This window comes from Lagenorhynchus albirostris, chromosome 7 (assembly GCF_949774975.1).
Source record: "Lagenorhynchus albirostris chromosome 7, mLagAlb1.1, whole genome shotgun sequence".
Classification (NCBI taxonomy): Eukaryota; Metazoa; Chordata; class Mammalia; order Artiodactyla; family Delphinidae; genus Lagenorhynchus; species Lagenorhynchus albirostris.
This window is the reverse complement of record NC_083101.1, coordinates 10,031,357-10,053,675: the sequence shown is the minus strand read 5'-3', so window position 1 is coordinate 10,053,675 and position 22,319 is coordinate 10,031,357. Positions and strand designations below refer to the sequence as shown.

Here is a 22,319-nt window from a genome sequence, read left to right as displayed (position 1 = left end):
ACATTCCTCCAAACTTATAACTTGATCTGAAGACTGTCACCTGGCCTCCTCCTACTCATTCTTCTAAATCCAGCTCAATGGTCAATTCTCTCGGGAAACCTCCCTGATGAATCCCACAGACCAGGTTAGCTGCTCCCATGTGGTCCCACTGTACTGCACTTCATCACTACTTCTACCAAATAATTAATCCAGCACATTGCCTGTTAGTAATAGGTGCTAAGTGTTTGTTGAATTTATTCATTCAACAAATACTTGTTGAATGCCTCCTGTGTGCCAGGCACTATTCTAGATGCAGAGTACAGCAGAAAACAAAGCAGACAGAAAGTCCTGCCCTCATGGAGTTCACATTCTAATGAAGGAGACAAACAAAATAGAGAATTAAATTATACAATAAGTTAGAAATGCTATGGAGAAAAGTAGCACAGAAAAGAGAGCTAAGGCATGCTAGGTAGGTGGAGCCACAGCTGCAATTGTAAATAAAATAGTCAAGGGATGCTTCACTGAGAAGGTGACATTTGAGAGTTAACCCTTGAAGATGAAAGAACAAGCCATATGGATTTCTGAGGGAAGCGTGTTGCCAAGCAGGGGGAGTATGCCTGGCACTAAGTATCAAGGAGCCCAGCAAAGAAGCAAGTAGTAGAGGATGAGGTCTGAAGAGTGGGGAAAAGTGAGTAGAGCCTTACAGGCAGTTCTAAGCACTTTGCTTTAATTACAAGGAGAAAGGAGAATCACCGGAAGACTGTGAGCAGCAATATGATCTAACTCACATTTTAAAAAGGATCTCTCTGGGGACTTCCCCAGTAGCGCAGTGGTTAAGACTCCGAGCTCCCAATGCAAGGGGCCTGGGTTCAATCCCTGGGCGGGGTACTAGATCCCACATGCATGCCATAACTAAGTTTGCATGCCGCAAGTAAGGAGCCCTCAAGCCACAACTAAAGGAGCCCGCAAGCAGCAACTAAGGGGCCCACCTGCTGCAACTAAGACCCAGCGCAACCAAATAAATAAATAAATATTTTTTTAAATAATAAAAAATAAAAGTATCTCTCTGGCTGCTTTGTTAAGGAATGAATAAATGAATGAATGAATAAACAAAGAAACTAATCACACTTAAAAAAATAATAATGACTGTCTGTATGTTGGTTTTCTCTTCTAAACTCTCAACTCCTTAAGCACACTGTCTTAATCATCACTGTACTGCCAGTTTCTAGTAGAAAGTGGCTGGCATCCAGCAAGGGCTCAGTGTGCAATAAACAGACAAAACAAATCTTTCCTGTTCCCGAAGGGTGGCGCCATGATTTTCAAAAACAAAAAAGGGCCCTTATCCATGGTGCTGGTGCAGTAGATAGCTCTCCTGCTACAGTCTAAGATTTATTTTCCTTTTCCTGTCTCCTCAATATTTGAAGTTTGCTTAACCAAGTAGAAGGATTCAATAGTTATGCTTCCACTTACCTGGCTCTCAGGTTAACCACATCATCAATTGAGGGAAGCAACACAGTTTATTGCAAGCACCACTCAGGAAACCTGACTTCCAATTCCCTAATTACCAGGGACCTAATTACATGGCATTGGACAAGTTACCTCTTTACAACTCTTTAAACCTGTTTTACACATCAGTCCATTTTTTGCATCTGTTAAATGGGGAGGATGAACTATAAGAAGGGCCTTTTCAGCTCTCAAATTCTATTCCAATCACACGCGAGGTGGAGGAGGTGGAGGAGGAGGATGTAATCACGTGTTCACCCAGGGTTCAAGTAAAAAGGTTTGCGTGTTTTGCTTCATACTGTTTTCCCTCAAAGGCCAGAAGAATTCCACTGCATGTTTTACTTATATCATGGTGCCGTGGTTCACACTCTAAGAACAGAGGTATGAGGAATTCCTCTTTTGACAAAGATTTTAATAGCATCAAGATTTTGGCAGCAAACCCTCTCAAAGGTAAACCACACTGACTGATTTGAGTGAGCACTATTGTCTAAAAAATGCTATTATGTACGGAAACTGGTTCCTAGAACTACAAGCATTGAAGTTAGTAAACACATCTGGAATTCCAGGTTACTGCCTGTAGCCTGCCTAGGGACTAGCTATGGGATGATTTCAAGTGAGTTAGGTGCCTCTGCCTCTGTTCCCTCAGCAGTGAAATATTCATAATCTATGTGCTACTTATCCACCTCATAGGGATACTTACAAAAAGTAAAAAAGCACTATTCAAATCCAAGATGCAATATTCTTGACTCTTCCTGCTCTAGCTACATTTTTTGGAGGGAAAATAAGCTGTCAACTATCAAACTCATTTATTCAACTCCTAATGAAGGAAGGGCAGCATAAAATAATCTCAACAGATATTTTATTCTAAACAGATAACCCCCAAACTATTTTTCTGTGACTGTGAAAGGTGCTTTCTACTTTCATTTGAATGGCACTTTCATAACCTCACTAAGTGGTAACTGTTATTATTATTAACAAAACTGCACTAACTTTGCCAAGTATTTTTTATATCTTCTAGATTACCTTTTTAAAAAAAACTATTACCAGATGGATCAAACATGAGGATAGAGCAGCAGGACTGGCTTCATTCTGCCTGTAATGTTATACAGTTGGGGGGGGAGTGTTTCACAAAATACACTTTAAGTAGAATAATTAATTCTCTGATTCCAGAAGGCTGCTTATTTATTTACACTTACATCACTTACAAAACTGTTAGAGGTGGACTCTATTACTATTTATGTTTTACAAATCAGTAAACTGAGGCACAGACTTGCCCAAGGCCCCATAACTAGTGAGAGGTAGAGCCAAGATAAAACCTAGGCAGCCTGGCTCCACAACCCCTGCTCGGAACAGCTATTATATGCTGCCTCGAATTTCCAGGTTAAGTCCATTTCATCACATGTTGAATCCTCTTCTCTCACTAGTCTAGATATGGGTCGGACTTACCTGTTCATTCAAGAAATTCAACAAGTGTGAATACCTACTACATGCTGGGAATTAGGAGTATAAAGTAACAAGTCATAGTCCCTATCCCCAAAAGGCTTACAGTCAAGCAAGAAGAAAAGTACAAAAATGGCCACAATAAAGGATGAGAGCAATGCTGGAGGATTCTATATAACAAAGTACTATGGAAACACAAAGGAAAGCTATCTAAAGGAAACTGGATACTCAGACAAGGCTACACAGAGGTGACTAAGATCAAGGTAATGGAAGTGATCACTTCCAACTTAGTCACCTTAAGATAGGGGCAAGAGGGAGCAGGCAATTAAATAGTCTATAATGCTGGCTCCTTGTTCAATAATGTTTAAAATAAAATGTGCTCCCGATCTGTCCTATGAACTGCAGATTAACATCAGGCCATGCATAGGTTACTGCAGTAGCAGGGAGAAGATAACTAACCTTTGGAGTGGGGGAAGTGGAGGGAATCAGGAAGGTTGGGAAAAGGGACACAGGAGAAACTAAGAGCATCAGACTGCCTAGGTTCAAACCTGGACTCAGCCACTCACTCACCATGGGACCTAGTGAAAGTAACAATTTCTGTGCCTCCGCCTCCTCATCTATAAATAAATGGGAACAATTTTGGTGCCTATCTCATAGGATTATTGTGAGGACTGAAAGAAATCATATATGCTATGTGTGTATAAAAGCACCAGGCCCATGGTAAGCACTATACAAATGTTTACTATTATTGTTATTGCAATTATTCCCTGGTCTAAAATGAATCTTCAAAGATGATTCATTCATCCAGCTTTTTTCAAAGAGAAAAGGCACTAAAATAACATATAGCAGAACATGTAGTTAGCAACTAAAACTACCAGGAGTTCAAAGCTGCTGTTTAGGTTAGCATTTCAGAGAGACTGCTCTGGCAGTTGCACAGAAAATTAATCTGATGGACAAGACACAAGATTAGTTATGAAGCTGTGACTATAGCTCAGGGAAGAGATGATGAAATCCAAAGTAAGGCATTGAAAGATAGGCCTATGAACTTAAGAAACAGTTTTAAAAAATATTTAGGAGATAAAATTGGTAGAACTTGGTGACTGAGTGGATGTGGAGGGTTAAGGAGAAGGCGAAAGTTTACGGCTTGTATGACAGCACCAACAAATGAAACTGAACTGAAAAGCAGGAACAGCTTAACAGGGAGAGGGGAAATGAGGAACTATGTTTCAGACACAATGAGCTTGATATGTCTATGGATTACCCAAACAGAGATCCATCATGATACAAACCTAACAGCCCAGGAGAAAGGTCTGAGCAAATCTGGGACAACAACATATAACTGACACATGAAGGACAGGCAAACCTGAAGCCTAGGAGAAAGATCTGAGCAAATTTGGAAGACATTAACATATAAATGACAGATGAAGCCATGGATGTGAATGAGCTTACCCAGGGAAAATATGCAAGGAAACGAGCAGTAACCTAGTGACAAAACCCAAGGAACAGTAAAACAGTCCTCTCTCAGTATATGCAGGTTCGGCATCCGCAGATTCAACCAACTGCAGATTGAATTTGGTTGGTTGGGTGAATGCACAGATGCAGAACCCAGGATATGGAAGGCCGACTGTACTACGCCATTTTACATGAGGGACTTGAGCATCTGTGAATTTTGGTATCCTCTGGGTCCTGGAACCAATACCCTGCAAATACAGGAGGATGACTGTAGTTAAAGGATGAGCCAAGGAAAAGAAACCCCCAAAAATCTCCAAAAATCAACTCAACCTTTGCCTAGATTCTAAAGTTAGGATCTGTGCTGTGGAAATTCACAAATATCTAAGCAGTTACAGTCGTCCCTCAGTAAACCTGGGGGATTGTTTCCAGGACCACCGCAGACACTAAAATCTGTGGATGATCAAGTCCCATAGTTGGCCCTCCCTCCTCTGCATCCATGGTTCCACATCCACAGATCCAACCAATCACAGATCCTGTCGTACTGTATTTATTGAAAAAAAATCCACACGTAAGTGGACTGGTGCAGTTCAAACCCATGTTGTTCAAAGGTCAACTGTACTTTCTTCACTGGCTTTTCCCTCTCCCTGCATGTCCTAGTAAGAAGTTCCAACTACTGGATTGTGGAGTCCTTGAGAAGAAAGGACTAGAAGCCTTATTTGGCTTCCTGTCACTAACATCCAATATAAGGCCTGGTACACATATGCTTGTAGAGTGAATGTAGTTGAAGAGATAAAATTGGAGAATTTCCCATTCATCAAGACGAAAGGGCTCATGGAATGCCTAGGGTTGCTTCCAGCCCAGACCAGAGCAATAGAAAGCCTGAAGAAAGTGAAAGCAGAAAGGCGGCAGACCTTATACACTGCTGGAGGGAATGTAAAATGGTGCAGCTACCTGTGAAAACAATTTGTCAGTTCCTCAACTGTTAAACAGAGTTACCTTATTACCCAGTAATCCACTCCAAGGTAATACACCCAATAGAATTGAAAACATATGCTCACACAAAAACTTGTACAAGAATGTCCGCAGGAGTATTATTCATAATAGCCAGAGTGGGAACAACCCAAACCTCCATCAACTGATGAACAGATAGGCAAAATGTGGTACTTCCATACAATGGGATATTATTCAGCAATAAAAAGAAATAAAGTACTGGACTTCCCTGGTGGCACAGTGGTTAAGAATCCGCCTGCCAATGCAGGGGACATGGGTTCGAGCCCTGGTCCGGGAAGATCCCACATGCCGCAGAGCAACTAAGCCCGTACGCCACAACTACTGAGCCTGTGCTCTAGAGCCCGCGATCCACAACTACTGAGCCCTCGTGCCACAACTACTGAAGCCCGCGCGCCTAGAGCCCGTGCTCCGCAGCAAGAGAAGCCACCGCAATGAGAAGCCTGCGTACCACAACGAAGAGTAGCCCCCGCTCACAGCAACTAGAGAAAGCCTGCGTGCAGCAGCAAAGACCCAACGCAGCCAAAAATAAATATATAAATAAATTTATTTAGAAAAAAAGAAATGAAGTACTGATATATGCTACAATATGGATGAACCTTGACAACATTATGCTGAGAAGCCAGACACAAAAAGCCACATATTGTGTGATTCCATTGATATAAAAGGTTCAGAATAGGCAAATCCATAGATACAGGAAGTAGATTAATGATTGCCAGTGGCTAGCAGAGGGAGAAATGAGGAGTGAGTGCTAATGGGTATGGGGTTTCTTTGGGGGTGATAAACCATTAAAGTGTACACTTTTAAAAGGGTAAATGTTATGATACATGAGTTATATCTCAATTTTAAAAGGGGGTGGGGTAGAAACACAGAGAGGCTAGAATCCATGCTGCACCCTAGAATTTCTTCTAGTTCAGGTGATTCCGACACAAGGATACCAACAAATCACTTAATTGAACAGTACTGGTGACAGTAACCATAAAATTTTTTTAAACAATTTGTAATACAAGTTGATTACATCAAAGAGATGTCAAATTCCTCACCCAAGAATCAGAGATTTCAAGACTTTTCCCCTGGGGAAAGGAGGAGAACTTTCTATACATTAGTGACCTTGTGTGGAGGTAGCTGATCTACATTTCTAATTGGGGGAGATTAAAGCCTAGTGCCAGAAAACACAACAGAACTTGTGACTTTGTTGAAGCAAGCATTCCTACACTGAGCAGCTTCTCCTACCAAAGCACCAGACACTGCTTTAATCCACCCCAGAGCTGGGCCTGGGAAGTCACAGAGTTTACACAATGCCTCTATCAGCAACCTACTGAGCTACTGGTCCTTGGGGAGTAATTCTCCTCTTCACTTTGGAATAAACAAAGGGAGGGGGACACAACAAGGAAAACAACATGGCATGACAGATAACATAAAGGCTTTGGAAATCTTGTGTGTGCTCCCAATTCTACCACCCAGTAGCTGAGAAAACTGGCAAAGTCACAATTCCTCTGGACCTCAGTAAGACATTATCTCATACCTCTCAAAGCTGCTCTCACAAGGTAGGGCCCAACAGTGACACTCAAATATTAGTATTCTCCCCAATTCACCAAAAGGAAAACTAGTTGCTAGTACTGTATATTTGGGGGTCATATTGGAAAATAAGACTCATGGACCTCTTCTCTATGAGGTACTTAAACACATATTCTCATACTTAAAATTAGGAAACAAATAGAATGTCCAAATTTGAATCCTTGACTCCTTTCTGTGAAGCCTACCGCCATTTAATTACCAATACTATGCATCTCTTCTCTCTCTAGATTTCATTCATTCTCTTTCTCTCCATTATCCAATCCCATCTTCTCTCACCTAGGCTATAGCAATTGCTTCCTAACTTGTCTTAAGACCCTTCAATAACGTCCCAAACTCTTTAATATAACTGAACTTGCTTCCTCTGCAGCCCCATCTTCCATTTATCCCCTTTGTTCTTTCTACTCTAGCCATTCTCAACTTTTAGTGTTCTTCCAGCCTTTAAAACCATTCTCTCCTTCCACCTGGCTTAAACATCACTTTCTCCTTCACCCTTCAGATCCCAATTTTGACAGCACCTGCCTGGAAGGTTTGACCTTATCAAGTCTAGGGTAGGTACTCCTCCATACTCACCTTGACTCTCATTACTCTAACACTTCTCACACAAGGCTTTACTCCTCAAACTACGCTGCACTTCCGTTACTAGACTGCAAATCCCACGAGCACTGGGTCCGTGCCTGTAGTTTTCATTGCTCGATTCCCAAACATATGACTAATGCCCAATATACATTCAGCTAATGCTGACTGAATAAGTGAATGACTGCAGTTAAGCAAAAAACTTAACTGACTAAATAGAACATTTTGCATGTAATATTTTCTTCATATAAAATATTTTTTTAATTTTGAAGAAAATTACAGATACAGCCAAATCCAATTTTTCATAACAACCATGGGGAAAAGGGCTTAAGCACACATGTACTTTCTACAACTTTAACCGCTAATACTAAATAAAATCAAAAGGAGGTAAACTACTACCCCAGGGGGAATGGTACTCCTAACATTGTTCAGTTTTAGGACTTAAATCTCCTTAACTGGAAAGAGTGGTAAAGGTATATATAATGCAAATTACAAACATTATTGTCAAATCTTGCACTGGAGTAAAAATAAGCGGAAATTTTTTTTTGCCAGCCCACTTCTCCCCCCCAAAAAAGAATGTCCACATACTTGATAGAAACACCACTTAACTCCAAATAGCTCACCAAGTGAAGGTTACTGCGAAATACTTCAAATTCCATAAGCACTCAGGACTGCAAAGACTGTGGGAAGAGAATGTTCCAAGCACCAACTAATGATCAGAAGGTACAAATGAAATAAACCCTGATGCATGATGACTATCTAAGGAAGTCTAAACTGAAGACTGAATATATTTGTTCTGAAATCATTAACCAAGCTTCAGCTTCTGAAATACATTAAAAATATTTAACACATTTTATGTCTCAAGTACAAGTGACAGAGATTTATTATTAAAGGTAACTAGTTTCCTTCGCCTAGTTTAGATACATATAAATCTCTATCACATTTCAGACTTCATTTTTGTATTTTGGATTTTTTCTTAATACCAACAATTTCAATTCTTATCATGTGCTTGTTCCCTATGCTAATGAGAACACTAGTTATACCAACTCAGAATTTTTATTATCATTTTGGGGATGTGACCACCTTTTTTTATTCTGTTCATATTTTAACTCAGCAACTTTAATCCTGCGATCAAAGCTTCATTAGCTTGTAAACAAACTGTTTCTCAGGTAAACTGAATTGCCCCACATCAGTATCTTAAGCAAATAAATAAGCACAAAAAAGGCAGAGATTATAAATTAGGGCAGACAAATCTGTATCTAGCCCCACGCCAGTAAAGAGCATTCTATCAATACAGTGAAATGCTAATCTCCTAATTAACAACCTAATTAGGTAATTATGGCTTTGCAGAGGGATGCCGAAATGAAATATGACAACATGGTCACCTCTTTATATGGCACCTGTGGGCCTTTTCAGCTGTCATTGCAAAGAGTGCAATATCAATTTGAACAGATGACAAAGTGCTGTCATTTTTCATTCTGATAATATACAGAATGCTTTGGACAGAAGCAGTTTACAAAATGAAACATCTTGCCTGGTATTTTCCTAATTTAAATATGCTCAAATACTTTGTTAAATTTTTGCATGCTTTTGTATATACGAGAATTACCATGCACATTTAAAAAAAAACCTAGACATCATGCTTAACGGTACAAGCTGAAACTACTGCAATTTCATTTAGGAAGTATATAATTAGAAAAGAGTAAAAGACACAATTCTTCATGACATTTTAATATTCATACATCCTGAATACTGCTATCACAAAAAGTAAAATTCAAACTTTGATCTTTAATTTTTTTCTTACAAAATTTTTCAAAAGTGAGATAGAAATTCACACTTACACTTTTCCATACCAAAAAAGCACTTTCCAAGATACAAATATTCAACTCACAAAAAAAGCTCTATATACCAATGACCAGCCTTACGAATAATAGGCATGTACTCTTTCTGAAAGACAGAGCTGTCACAGGGCTACTCACTGACCCACTGGCCACTAAAGAGGTGATGGTAGCACTGGGACACTGGTACCACCTACACAAATATGACTCTTCTTTCAAGATATTTTTGAGGAGGAGAGGAGAACCTCAACATCATGTATGTCAAGATACAGGAAACCATATCCTAAGTGCAAAACAACTGAGGTTAAAACTAACTTGAAAATACAATCCTATTGGGTTAGCCAAAAAGTTCTTTCGGTTTTTAAGTAAAAATAAAAGGTATTTTTCATTTTCACCAAGAATTTTATTGAATAACGTATTCACTGTTTTGTTTCACTACCTTCTGCCATTTTTCAGGCAACTTCATAACTCCATCTTCCCAAAACTTTTTATCTTTTTGAGCAAAGAACTGTTCCAGGTGCCTTTTACGGTCTTCCAGGGAACTGAAATTTTTTCCATTAAGAGGATTTTGTAAAGACCAAAGTAAATGGAAATCCAAAGGCGCAATGTCTGGTGAATATGGCAGATGAATCAGAACTTCCCAGCCAAGCTGTAACAGTTTTTGCCTGGTCATCAAAGAAACATGCGGTCTTGCGTTATCCTGATGGAAGATTATGCGTTTTCTGTTGACTAATTCTGTATGCTTTCTGGTGAGTGCTGCTTTCAGTTGGTCTAATCTGGAGCAGTACTTGTTGGAGTTAATCGTTTGGTTTTCCAGAAGGAGCTCATAAGAGAGGACTCGCTTTCAATGCCACCATATACACAACATCACCTTCTTTGGATGAAGACCGGCTTTTGGTGTGGTTGGTGGGGGTTCATCTCGCTTGCCCCATGATCTCTTCCGTTCCACACTATTGTACAGTATCTACTTTTCATCGCCCATCACAATTTGTTTTAAAAACGGAATATTTTCATTACGTTTAAGTAGAAAATTGCATGCGGAAATATGGTCACGAAGGTTTTTTTCGCCTTAGGTGGAACCCAAACATTAAAGTGATGAACATAACCAAGCTGGTGCAAATGATTTTCAACGCTTGATGTGGATATTTTGAGTATGTCGGCTATCTCCCGTGTGGTATAACGTTGATTGTTCTCAATGAATGTCTCAATTTGATCGTTATCAACTTCAAATGGTCTACCTGACGGTGGTGCATCCTCCAGCGAGAAATCTCCAGAATGAAACCGCAAACCACTTCTGACACGTTCGATCAGTCACAGCATCTTCTTTATACACTGCACAAACCTTTTTTTGCGTTTCAGTTGCATTTTCACCTTTCTTGAAATAATAAAGCATAATATGCCGAAAATGTTGCTTTTTATCTTCCATCTTCAATATTAAAATGGCTACACAAAAATTCACCAATTTTAAGTTTTTTCTTAAATGCACGCTGATATGATAGCTGTCACAATACAATCTAACAAAATTGTTTCGAATGAAGTTAAAGACAACTAAGTGCTACTACAGCCATCGTACAGAAAAACCAAATGAACTTTTTGGCCAACCCAATATAACTTCAGATCACCTGTATTAGGGAAAACTTTTTGGTCAAAATGATGTGCACTAGCTCTACCCATATTTCTCAATTACAAGTTAATTAAAAGGATTTTTTATTGAAAAGTAATTTATGTTTATCAGAGAGTATTTTGGAAAACAGAGAAGAGCATAAAGACCTATAATCTAACCACCTGTTTTTTTCTTTGTGTGTTTGACATTAATTGAGATCATACTTTAGTTTTATATCCTTCTTTCACTTCATATTATATGATGAGCATATTAAGTCACTAAAATTCTTCTAAAACATCTAAAATGCTTGTACAATATTTCCATTCTATGGCTTTTCCATTTCTCTTACCTCTTTGTTGACTACTAAAGTTGTTTCTAATTTTTGCTATTATAAATACTTCCACAGTGAACACCTTTGAACATGAATATTTTTCTACATTTCTGATTATTTCTTTAACAAAGATTCTTGATTTAAAAAAAAAAAACAAACCCTAGGGTTCCCCTGGTGGCGCAGTGGTTGAGAGTTCGCCTGCCAGTGCAGGGGACATGGGTTCGTGCCCGGGTCTGGGAAGATCCCACATGCCGCGGAGCGGCTGGGCCCGTGAGCCATGGCCGCTGAGCCTGCGCGTCCGGAGCCTGTGCTCCGCAACGGGAGAGGCCACAACAATGAGAGGCCCACGTACCGCAAAAAAAAAAAAAAAGAAAAAAAAAAGAGAGAAGCAGCATTTTAGATCTGAACTGTTCTCCACTGGAGTCTGCCAGTAATCAGTTGTGCAGCTTTAAGCATGTCAATTAGAATCAGAAAGCTTGGCATCCTGAAAAGACCTCACCAAGACTTCAATCGTGCTCCCTCATTATCATCCAGATGGCAAAAAAGATACAAAGATACTTGTAAGTGACTTGACCAAAACCAGAAGGCTGTTAGTGGCATACCTGCATTCAGAATTCAAGTCCCTCTCAGTCTAGTGCACTTTCTACTAAACTGTAATTCACTGGGCACCAATTTCTTCATCTCAAGAGGTTATGATAACCCCCCTTGTTCACTTCATGTACTGTAGAGAGTACCAAAGGAAACAAGAGATCTGGCAGCATTTAAAGTGCTAAGGGCACAAAAGTATTACAAGGTCATCATCACCTCATCCAAACCCCATCCCTCCAGAAATTCAGCCTGATCATACAGTAAAAGCATTTACCCTGCTACTTCCCCAAAGATATCAGTATGAGTCAAATACAACACCCCCTCACTCTAGCAATTTACCAGTAGATTTCTGATCAATAATCACAACAGGCATTGTACCTCCTGCTTTGAACAGTGGGTATCAAAATTTCAGTGAGCAGGTAGATCAGAGTTCACAATCAGGCAGCCTAAGACTGTACACAGCCCACAAATGTGTTTTGGTCTACATGATAATTTTTTTAAGGGCAGTTTTTTAAACTAAATACATTAAAATCCAGATTTCCAGCATCTCTTGAAAACAATCGGAAGATCTAGAGATACTGGGTCCACTTCCTCACACGGCGACAAGCAACTGGAGCTGAGTAGTGACTGCTGCCTTCAGACTGACTGGTCATGGCCCTCCAGTTCACAAGATCTGTCCTACTCTTTATATTACATCATGGGCATTTGAGTTGGAGACTCCTCAGGTAGAGTTCAAAAGAGAACTAAATTAATAAATATTTGTTTACTCTTTTGGCCAACTTTTTTTTTTTTTTGCATTATCAACTCACTAGCTGTATGACTCTTGGGTAACATACTTAACCACTAAGGCTTAGTCTACGCGTGTTAAATTGGTAATACCCTAGCTCACAGAATCATAAAGACTGAAGGAAATAAGGTATACAGAAACATTTAACGATGACTGTAAGCACTCAATTACTTTAACACAAGCTAAAATGTGCTAACTTTTGAGTGAAAAACTTCAAACTCACAGAAAACACAAGGTCAGGGTACCTCCCATAAGAGAAACAATGTAATGTGACCGAATTCTTTGTCATAATAATTTGACATCTATTGCTGCGTCCTTAACAATAAGGCCTACACATCAAAATAACAGATTTACAGCAAATTCAGCTGAAGCATATATAATCTACTGAACTGCAATAGTTTCTAAAGTCTTCAGTTATGAGTCAATAAGCAAAACAAACACCCCACTTAAGTATATATATTTAACGAGACAGATGAGGTGATGAGTTCCTTGAGCGCAGAAGCCATGTTCATTCCTCATTATTCCTACTGCCCAGCATGGTGATGGGCACGTTGAAGCTAGGGCTCAAGGGCTAGCTCCTCTCCGAAGCCACAAAGACACAACATGGCGTAGTACCAAAGAGTGGAGTTACCAAAGTCTGGCAGATAATCCCCTCTACTCTCAGCTCCAACAACTGCATAAACTAAAGGAATTCATTTAACCTCTGTGCTCTAGTTTCCTCATCTGTAAAATCAGAATGGTAATAACACCATCCTGTAGAGGAATGAATGAGAATGCATTTAACACAATGCTGGCACACAGTAAGTGCTCATTAGCTACCATTATCAGTGTTTCCTCCTTTGTGCTCCACAGTAACCTGTGGGGACTGCTATCTTAGTACCTACTATGCTTTGCTATGGTTCACCTGCACAAACATGTCTGCCCCATGGGAGTGTCAACAACCTAAGGGTGGGGACCTGGTTATACTCCTTTTTGTATCCCTGGGTCTAACATTTTCCCTGGCACAGCCGAATGAATCATAGATCTTCAAGGTATTTATTAACAGGAAAGGCTATGAGCAGAAACGGGAAGTGACCTCTCTTGCCCAACACACACGCCCTGACTCTGACCCCCTCCTGACCCTCCAACTTTACTTCCCAGTATTCCCACTGAAAGAAGCAATGGTTTGATTTATTCAGGCTGGTCTACTCACTACTCTAAAACCATGCCGCAGGCATTGCATCTTTGCATCTTACAGCTATTTTCAGGGGAACCTTGCCACAAATCAGGCCCTTTACCCACATTAGCTCACAACACTTCATGAAGTCTCTATCATCCCCCATCTCAAACTATACTTGAAGGAAATGATACTTAGAATTAAGAAACTTGCCAAAGGTCACATATCTAGTAAGAGGAAGGACCAAGAATTGAAGCCAGCATCCATGGTTGTTCTCTACAGAACGTCTGGTCCACTCATTCAACGTTGAGCTGACCCACCTACTACCTTCTTGCCTTGGAAGATTAAGGTCTTCTCTACACTTAAAGGACTATCTGACATTCATATTGACATTGATATTTTTTCTCTTGTATACCTGTTTCAATATGTATTTGCATACAGAGAGCTATGGTGTGAGAAAACAAAAACACATAATGGAAAAGGCACAGATGTAGGCATAAGACAGACCTGGGTTTGAATCCTGGCTGTCTCATACCAGATGTGTAATTTATCCTGAGCCTTCCTAATCTATGAATAGAGGTTAAAATGATTAAACAAGAGAAACCTAATATAATCTCCAGTATAGTAAATAACAAAGCTTAGTTAACCCCACATTATGAAACATTACCTGGACATAGTACACTCCTCAAAAGTGAGTAACGCCCCCTCTTCTGTGCTACCACTGGATCACAGAAAGAACTCTCCCGCAGTGTACAAACCATTCTGTGTTCGAATTATTTCCTTATCTCACTCACTAAATTGAGCAGACAAGAACTGAGTCTTATTTATCTCTACATTGTCTAGCATATATCCATACTCAGTAGATGTCTGCTAAGTGAAATAATTGTAGATATAATAATGAGTGTTTATAGGATTCTAGAAAAGAAATCATTTCCAGCTGAGATTGCCCTGAACTGGTTGAGGGAAGGCCAATTTCAGCTGGGCCGTGGTAACATCTCAATAGGTGGGAACAGAAAAGGAGAAATCTAGGCAGAGAGAAAGTCCTACAAAAAAACAATGAACAAAGGAAACAACAAAGGCATCTAGGTCCTACTTAACCAGAGTAAAGGATCTGGGTAGGGGGCCTTTCGAAGCGTAGCTGGAAAGTTAGCCAGGAGCCAGGAGGTGTAGAGGAATGTGAGTACACTCAGGCATCACAGGAGATGAAGGAAGGTATGAACACAAAGCTGAATGGGAAAGGGGCCGCCTGCATGCCTCACAGGCCCCAGCAACCTTGCAAATGTGTAAACTGAAAAAGATAAAACAAATATCAATACTTCATCAACAACTCTTTCAGCGTTTACTGAGCATCTTGTGCGAGCTCACAGAATATGAAGAATAAAACATGGTGCCTTCTTTTCTGCTGTTTTAAATTAGGAATCTACCCCTTCTGCTTGTCAAAATATTGATAGAATGAGAACGTTGACTTTGCTTTAACCGACGTTTGTAAACACCTGTCTCCATTTGACTGTTCACGCATGGGGAAGTTTTGAACTTTGCTGGGTTTGGTTTATAACATGATGCTTTTGCACAGTGCCAGGTATTGGGAGAGGCTTCAAAAATCACTTCATTCAGAATGAAAATTGAGCCAATCTCTGAGTCAACTTTTGGGTCTCCGGTTAAAGTAATACTCTTGCTTAAACTAAAATGATTTTTTTTTTCCCCAGCCTTAAACAGATTTGGAAGACTCTATGCCACTCCCATAAACAAAAGGCTGAATCAAAGTTCCAGCAGCACTCTGGCTAGAAAAAAACAGTTCTGCGAGGCTGTTTACCCCTTTGGGGCAAAGGAGCTAAGGGGAGCTGGGAAACAGGGACTGCACAGACAATGCTTTAAAAACTTGATTTTCTCGTTATGAAGATTAAGACACCTAGATGTTGCCGAGGGTACAGCCAGAAACTGCCAGAGTCAACAGTACCCTCCCCAAACCCCAATTCTACCAAGTCCACTAGTTTCTACTCCCCCAAATCACACACCCAGCTGTCAGGCTCATAGCTGCCTCCACGAAAGGGCCAGAAAACGGATGCTCAAGGGAGACCAGAGCAAGGGCCAGACAGGCTGCCCGCTGGGCAGCGCCGAGCGCGGGGGAGTGAGGAAGGCCGCCAGGCTCCTCGGGTGGGCTGGCGGAGGTAGCGAGCGAAGGAGCTAGAGGCTGGGGCAACCTTTACCTGAAGCTGCTGCCACACTACGGGCCGGGTCGGCCCTGGGACACGTTCCTGAGGGGATGGCTCGGCTCCCCCGCGCCTCCCGGCCCCTGCCCGAGCTCCGCACTCTCGGAATCCTCGGGGACTGGCGCTCCTCCCGGCCGGCTCAGCAGCCGCTTTCCGGGCTCGCCTTCATGCCCCTGCCGCTCACCGCCGCTCGCCAGCTGAGCAGCAGCCCTGTTGGCCCCGAGCCCCGCCACGACCCGGAACCGCACTCCGCGCACCGGAAGTCCCTGAACGGGAAGAAGCCGTTGGCTGGGGACGTAGCGCGCAAGCCCCAGAGCCAAGAGCAAGGAGGGAAGCCCTCACGGGGGGCGGGGCCGAACGGGAGGCCGTGCGCGTGCGCACCACTTCCCCGCCTCTGGCCAAGGCCTGGGTGAGAGGTGAGCTGGGAGTCTGGCAATGTACGTTGACCTCCGGGTTTGGGTTGGGTAGAAATCAGCGTCAGCCTTCTCCTTCGAATTTCCTCCTCTCTCTCCCTGCTTCCACGGAAAAAAGCCCTTGGTTCCTCCAGAAATGAGTGATGAGGAAGACCTGGGTTTAAATGCCAACTCTAACCTGCTGTGTATCCTAGGACAAGACACCTCCCTTCTCTGACCCATCCATACAGTGGTTCCAATTTTAAGTATTGCTGTGAGAATCGAATGGGATGATGCTCTAAAAACACTCAGCACAGTGCCAGACACTTAATAAACTTAGTAAATGTTAGTCATTCTTGTCTGTAAAATGGAGATAATTATCTTCCCAGAACTGCAGGGAGCTTTCCATGAGATATGTGGACCCGACGCAAACAGGAGCTCATTGTTGGTGATCTCTCTCCCTCTCTCAGGGAATCAGTGGGAGAAACTAGTGTGAAGGGGAAAGAAGGACTCGAGCAGTGCAATGATATCCCTCCTACCTGAGAGGTAGTCTGGAACGTCTCTCTTAAAAATGCACCTTAGCAAAAGAAAGAAAAAAAAAAAAATCAAGGCTGAATTTCAGCCCAGGGGGGATGTTACCCAATATTAAAGTCACCTACAAATACACCATGGATCCACCCCCTTGTATTCAAATATATGATTGACGTCTTAGCCCACATGGAGAAAAAGAAATGCACCTTACCACTCAAATGTGCTTTCTGCACACACACCACCCCAGTTTCATCAGGGGCTTGTTGGAGGTGCTCTGCCAAAGCAAGGGTGTGAACAAGGTTGGATATTCTGTTTTCTGAGGTCACCAGTTTATCTGTCCCCTCCTAAATATGAATCTTCATTTTCACTTGTCTCTTGACCTCCAGTCTGAAGCACAGTTGCCTGATTGTAAAAAACTCAACTGGACCCACTAAGCTTTCTCTCTACAGGTTCTAAGGAGTAAATACCCACTCTACCACTTACAGTTTTTATCACTTCATCTCTCTAAGTTGCCTCTCTAAATTTCCTTATCTGTAAAATGGGCATGACAAAAGTTCTAATTAACCTCACTGGGGGGGTTTGTGGGGATTAAATGAGCTAATACATATAACTCACAAAGAATAGAGCCCGGCATGTAGCTAACATTTACTAATAGTTGCATAAAATGCCTACCACTATTACTACACGTCAGTCAGTAAACAGATACTTGTTGAGTACCTATGTATTAAGCCTATCCTAGGCACTGGAGATTTAGTGGTGAAAAAGCCAGATAGGGACTCCACCCTAAAGAAGCTTACAGTAAAGTCTGACTATGAATTTGAAATAGTCACTGCAGTAAGTTGGAGTGCAGGGAAATATGATAAGGTTTCAGGAACACTGAGTGCCCCATTGAGAATGGAGATTCTGAATTTATGGTGATACTAATATGATGGTTGTTTGATTTTTCTATAGTTAGTTTGAACAATTAAGATACAGGCACACAAAAAAATGAGCAATTGGGTTAATCCCAGGAAGACAGTTTGCCAGACAGGTGTGATGGGGTCAAGGAGTTTAAGATCTCAGCTTTTAAGCATGCTTAAAACAAAAGGCACAGGATGGATGCTCAAGATGTTAAGTAAGAGAATTCTGGAAAGGCTCATGACACTGGCCTGAAGGTCCCCAAACAGGTGTAATGGAAGTCACTGATGGTACCAGGCAGAAAGATGGAGGGTATCCTAAGAGATGGGTGCCTTGAACAACCTCAGATGAAAAGCCATCCGAGAGTGGGGTCCTGGCTGAAGTGCACAGGAGGAAAAAGTTTTTGAAGATGAGACAGTCAAGGAACTGAGATGCCATGTGGCCTCAAAAGCTCTCAGGATGAGGGATGGACATGAGGTGGAAAGGAAACCAGGGGTGCTTCCCAAGCCATTCTACAACTGAGGAAGGTAGTTAGATGAGGAGAAGCGATGACAGGCCAACTGCATGGCTTAGCCTCCAAGGAGTAGGAATTGTATCAGAGAGTGGAAGTGGCTTTAAAAAGTAGAGCTTACATTGACCTATCTCTTGACCTAGGGGTGCATAGGACTAGGACCCTGACAACTGACACACTCAGAAAAATTATATTTTTACAACATACTGAATGTGCTGGGCCAGGGACTGGTTGGGGACTTTGGTAGACATGAGGGCACAGGGACCAGTACCTCAGCATACCTGTGACAATCAGGTTTTCCATACTTCAGCTCCAACTTGGAAAGGAGGCCATGATAAGAGACAGGGGTTCCTTTTCTTCTGGTCCCCAGGACTAGAATGGGGACAATGGACAGAAGTTCAAAGACACCTACTAGGAACTTCCCTGGTGGCACAGTGGTTAAGAATCCACCTGCCAATGCAGGGGACACAGGTTCAATCCCTGGTCCGGGAAGATCCCACATCCTGCAGAGCAACTAAGCCCGTGCGCCACAACTACTGAGCCCACGTGCCACAACTACTGAAGCCCGCGCACCTAGAGCCCGTGCTCTGCAACAAGAGAAGCCACCGCAATGAGAAGCCCACACACTGCAACGAAGAGTAGCCCCCGCTCGCTGGAACTAGAGAAAGCCAGCATGCAGCAAAGAAGACCCAACGCAGCCACAAATAAAATTTTTTTAAAAAGACACCTACTAGCTGTGTGGTCTTCAACAAATGATTTGCCTTCTGTGTATCTGTCTCCTCATCTAGGTTATCGTGAACATCCACTGAGGTAATAATGCATGGAGAGCACTTGGAACAGTGCCTGGCACACAGGGAGTGTTCTGTAAACACCAGCTCCTATTGCCCGCTGCACTGAGACAGGCAGCAAGAATCAAGACCTCTTATACATTTGCTTTCCTCAAATGCAATTGCTGGTGTAATTCCTGCTCAAGCCTCAATTGCCCTTTCTCTCTCCACTCAGTAAACTCCTACTCTCTCTTTCTACTCTCTCTTTCTCTCTCTCTCCTTTCTCTCCCTCTCTACAACAACCATTTATTATTTGTCAAGATTCTGTGGCTTGGTGGGTGGCTGTTCTGCCAGTCTTCTTGGCTCCCTCGTGCACATTCAGTCAGATGGCAGTTAGAATGGCTGGAAGGTCTCAGATGGCTAGAGGTGTTGGCCAGGGCACCTTGGTTTTTCTCCTTGTGGCCTCTATAGTGGCTATTTTGGGTTTCTACGTAACAGAGTGGTGGGATTCTTAAAGGATAAATCCCAATGTGCTTTTAGAAAAATGTTTTTATTAAATATATATTGCCATTTTAACCATTCTAACCATTAAGCGTATATATTTTCTTTTTCTTTCTCTTTTTTTGGCTGCACCATGCAGCTTGTGGGTTCTTATTCCCCGACCAGGGATCAAATCCAGGCCCTGGCAGTGAAAAAACCGAATCCTAACCACTGGAACGCCAGGGAATTCCTAAGTATATTCTTTTTTTTTTCTTTTTTACCAATACCACTGCTGCTGTGGTAGACTTTTTATTTTATTATTTATTTATTTTGGCTGCATTGGGTCTTCGTTGCTGCACGTGGGCTTTCTCTAGTTGCGGCGAGCGGGGGCTACTCTTTGTTGTGGTGCGCAGGCTTCTCACTGCGGTGGCTTCTCTTGTTGCGGAGCATGGGCTCTTGGCGGGCGGGCTTCAGTAGCTGTGGCACGCGGGCTCAGTAGTTTTTGGCTCGACGGCTCTAGAGCGCAGGCTCAGTAGTTGTGGCGCACAGGCTTAGTTGCTCTGCGGCATGTGGGATCTTCCCAGACCAGGAATCGAACCTGTGTCCGCTGCATTGGCAGGTGGATTCTTAACCACTGCGCCACCAGGGAAGTCCCCCAGGTATATTCTATTCATTCTTGAAAACCAAATTCACGTACTGCTTCTCCTCCTCTAGGAAGTTTTCCAAGATCACTTCTCCCTAACAGGCCACATGAAGAGCTTCATTCTCTGTGTTCAACATTTATCACATTTTCTGTTATTCTTTCAATACACATCTGTCTCTCTGACAGGCCATGAGCAAAGGAACATTTCTTTCTCTCGCGCGCGCGCTCTTTTTTTTTAATATACTTAAAGCTTAAAACACCATAAACACTTGGTAAAATGCATGTTAAATGAAAAGTTACTCAAAACATGCACATGAAATGAAACAACTGGAAATCTTACATTGTTAAGCAGAATTCACATGTGGAAAAATCCACTTTTCCAAATCTATGACAACAAGCTGAGAGTGAACATAATAAGATGAGAGGAACTTTCTTTCAAGTCCTGCCAGAGCTGTGGGAAAAGGGAGGCACCTTCTAGTTTCTCTGCAAATGTGTGTTCTTAATATTTTATATGTGTGATTATGTTTCCCTTCTATTTTCCTAATTTTAGTTTCCTCTCTTTTTGAAATATATTTTTCCTCCCATAGGGAAAACAGGCATTTTTGCTCCTATGGTACAAAGCAATTTCAAGACAACAGTAAATTAAGTGTCAAAAATCCATTCAAACTATTTGAAAGAAGCCTCCAAGAAATGGACACTTTCAGAGCAATATAGTATTTTTTCAAATTAAAATAACATTTCAATGTGAAGAATTTTTTAAAGCTAACATATTGCTCATAATAAGGTGAGTTTGGTGGGTGGAAGGGAAGCACAATATTAACCAACCAGAAAATCTTAAATATAACACTCTGCAGATACTATATAAGTATAGATCAGTTCTGGGGTCTTGCAGAGATTCCCTGAGCTTTGTTCTATTGTCTTTTTGTGCTGAATATTATTTCTGGTATCCTTTTTTACATGCTTGGGGTGAAAATGAAACATCTGGCTGGTATTTTAGTATCTCTCTGGCTACATTTATGGATAAATGTAGTCCCTCCCTACATCCAGGCTCTATAACCAGCTTCTAATATTACCTTTTCTTGCTTTAAAGGTTAGCTAGTCCTGTGAGTTCCAGCTCCTAAATTAATTGATGTTAACAGGACTTAGGATGTAAGAAAACAGACTCATGTGCTTTGTCGAATGCAACTTCTAAGAATGCATAATTAACAGTGTCTCCATTAATATACAGTATGTTCAACACTGAGACACCGCTATCATAAATAAAGGTAGACATGGATAAATTTATAATTAAAAATGCATTAGAAATTACAAGCATAATTTATTTACTAATGTGCACTGGAATAAATTTTATGCATAATATTTTAAAACAGGGCATTAATAAATAATAGTGAACATAAAATGTTTTTGCAGCTAAAAATATTTCATTAAATATTAGAAGTGAATTTGCTGCAGAGTTATCATTGCTATGAAGTAAAGTTTATAGAATACAATCACAATGTAGAGGACTGTTTCTTGGGTGTATTCAAAATATCAGAAACAAACAACTGTTTTTCTTTGAAAGTTGACAAGTAGGCTATTCAAAGTAGTGCCTGCAAATGTTTTAAGAATAAAAGGTTAGGATGTCCAAATAGTGAATAATTGATCATTGCTTAAAACAGCCAAGGTCCTTCTGATCAAGTACATTTACAGTTTAGTGCATTCCAGTCTTATCCACCTGTTTGTTTGGCCCACACTAATTTGGAGCAATTTCTCCCACCTGAGAACCCTATAGGTGTTTTTTTTCAAACTTTCACTTCAAAACTGACCTTAGCTTGCATTGTGGTTTTGCTCTTTCAAGGGCAAACAATTCCTAGGTGCCAGGCACTCTCCTAAGAGTTCACATATTTTCCTGACTCCACGCTCTTAACCACTTCACTCTACTGACTCTGTTATTTTAATCTTATATTTATTTCCCTTTCTGAGTGTGCACATCGGGTGTTTTCAATGAGATTGTAAGTCCCACCATACCAACCGTATCTGTTTGTCTGATGCCTCTGGAAAGAGAGCTTACGT

The 22,319-nt window shown here is 41.3% G+C and overlaps 1 protein-coding gene across 3 annotated transcripts in view; it reads right to left on the bottom strand.

Moving 5' to 3' along the window:
* Positions 1–16,280, bottom strand: part of MAPKAP1 (MAPK associated protein 1) — a 231,265-nt gene extending 214,985 nt beyond the window's left edge. For all 3 annotated transcript variants that reach the window (XM_060154358.1, XM_060154359.1, XM_060154360.1), the window contains exon 1: positions 16,044–16,280. The gene's annotated coding sequence lies outside the window, so the exon portion shown is untranslated. The remainder of the gene's footprint in view (positions 1–16,043) is intronic.
* Between the last annotated feature and the right edge of the window lie 6,039 nt (positions 16,281–22,319).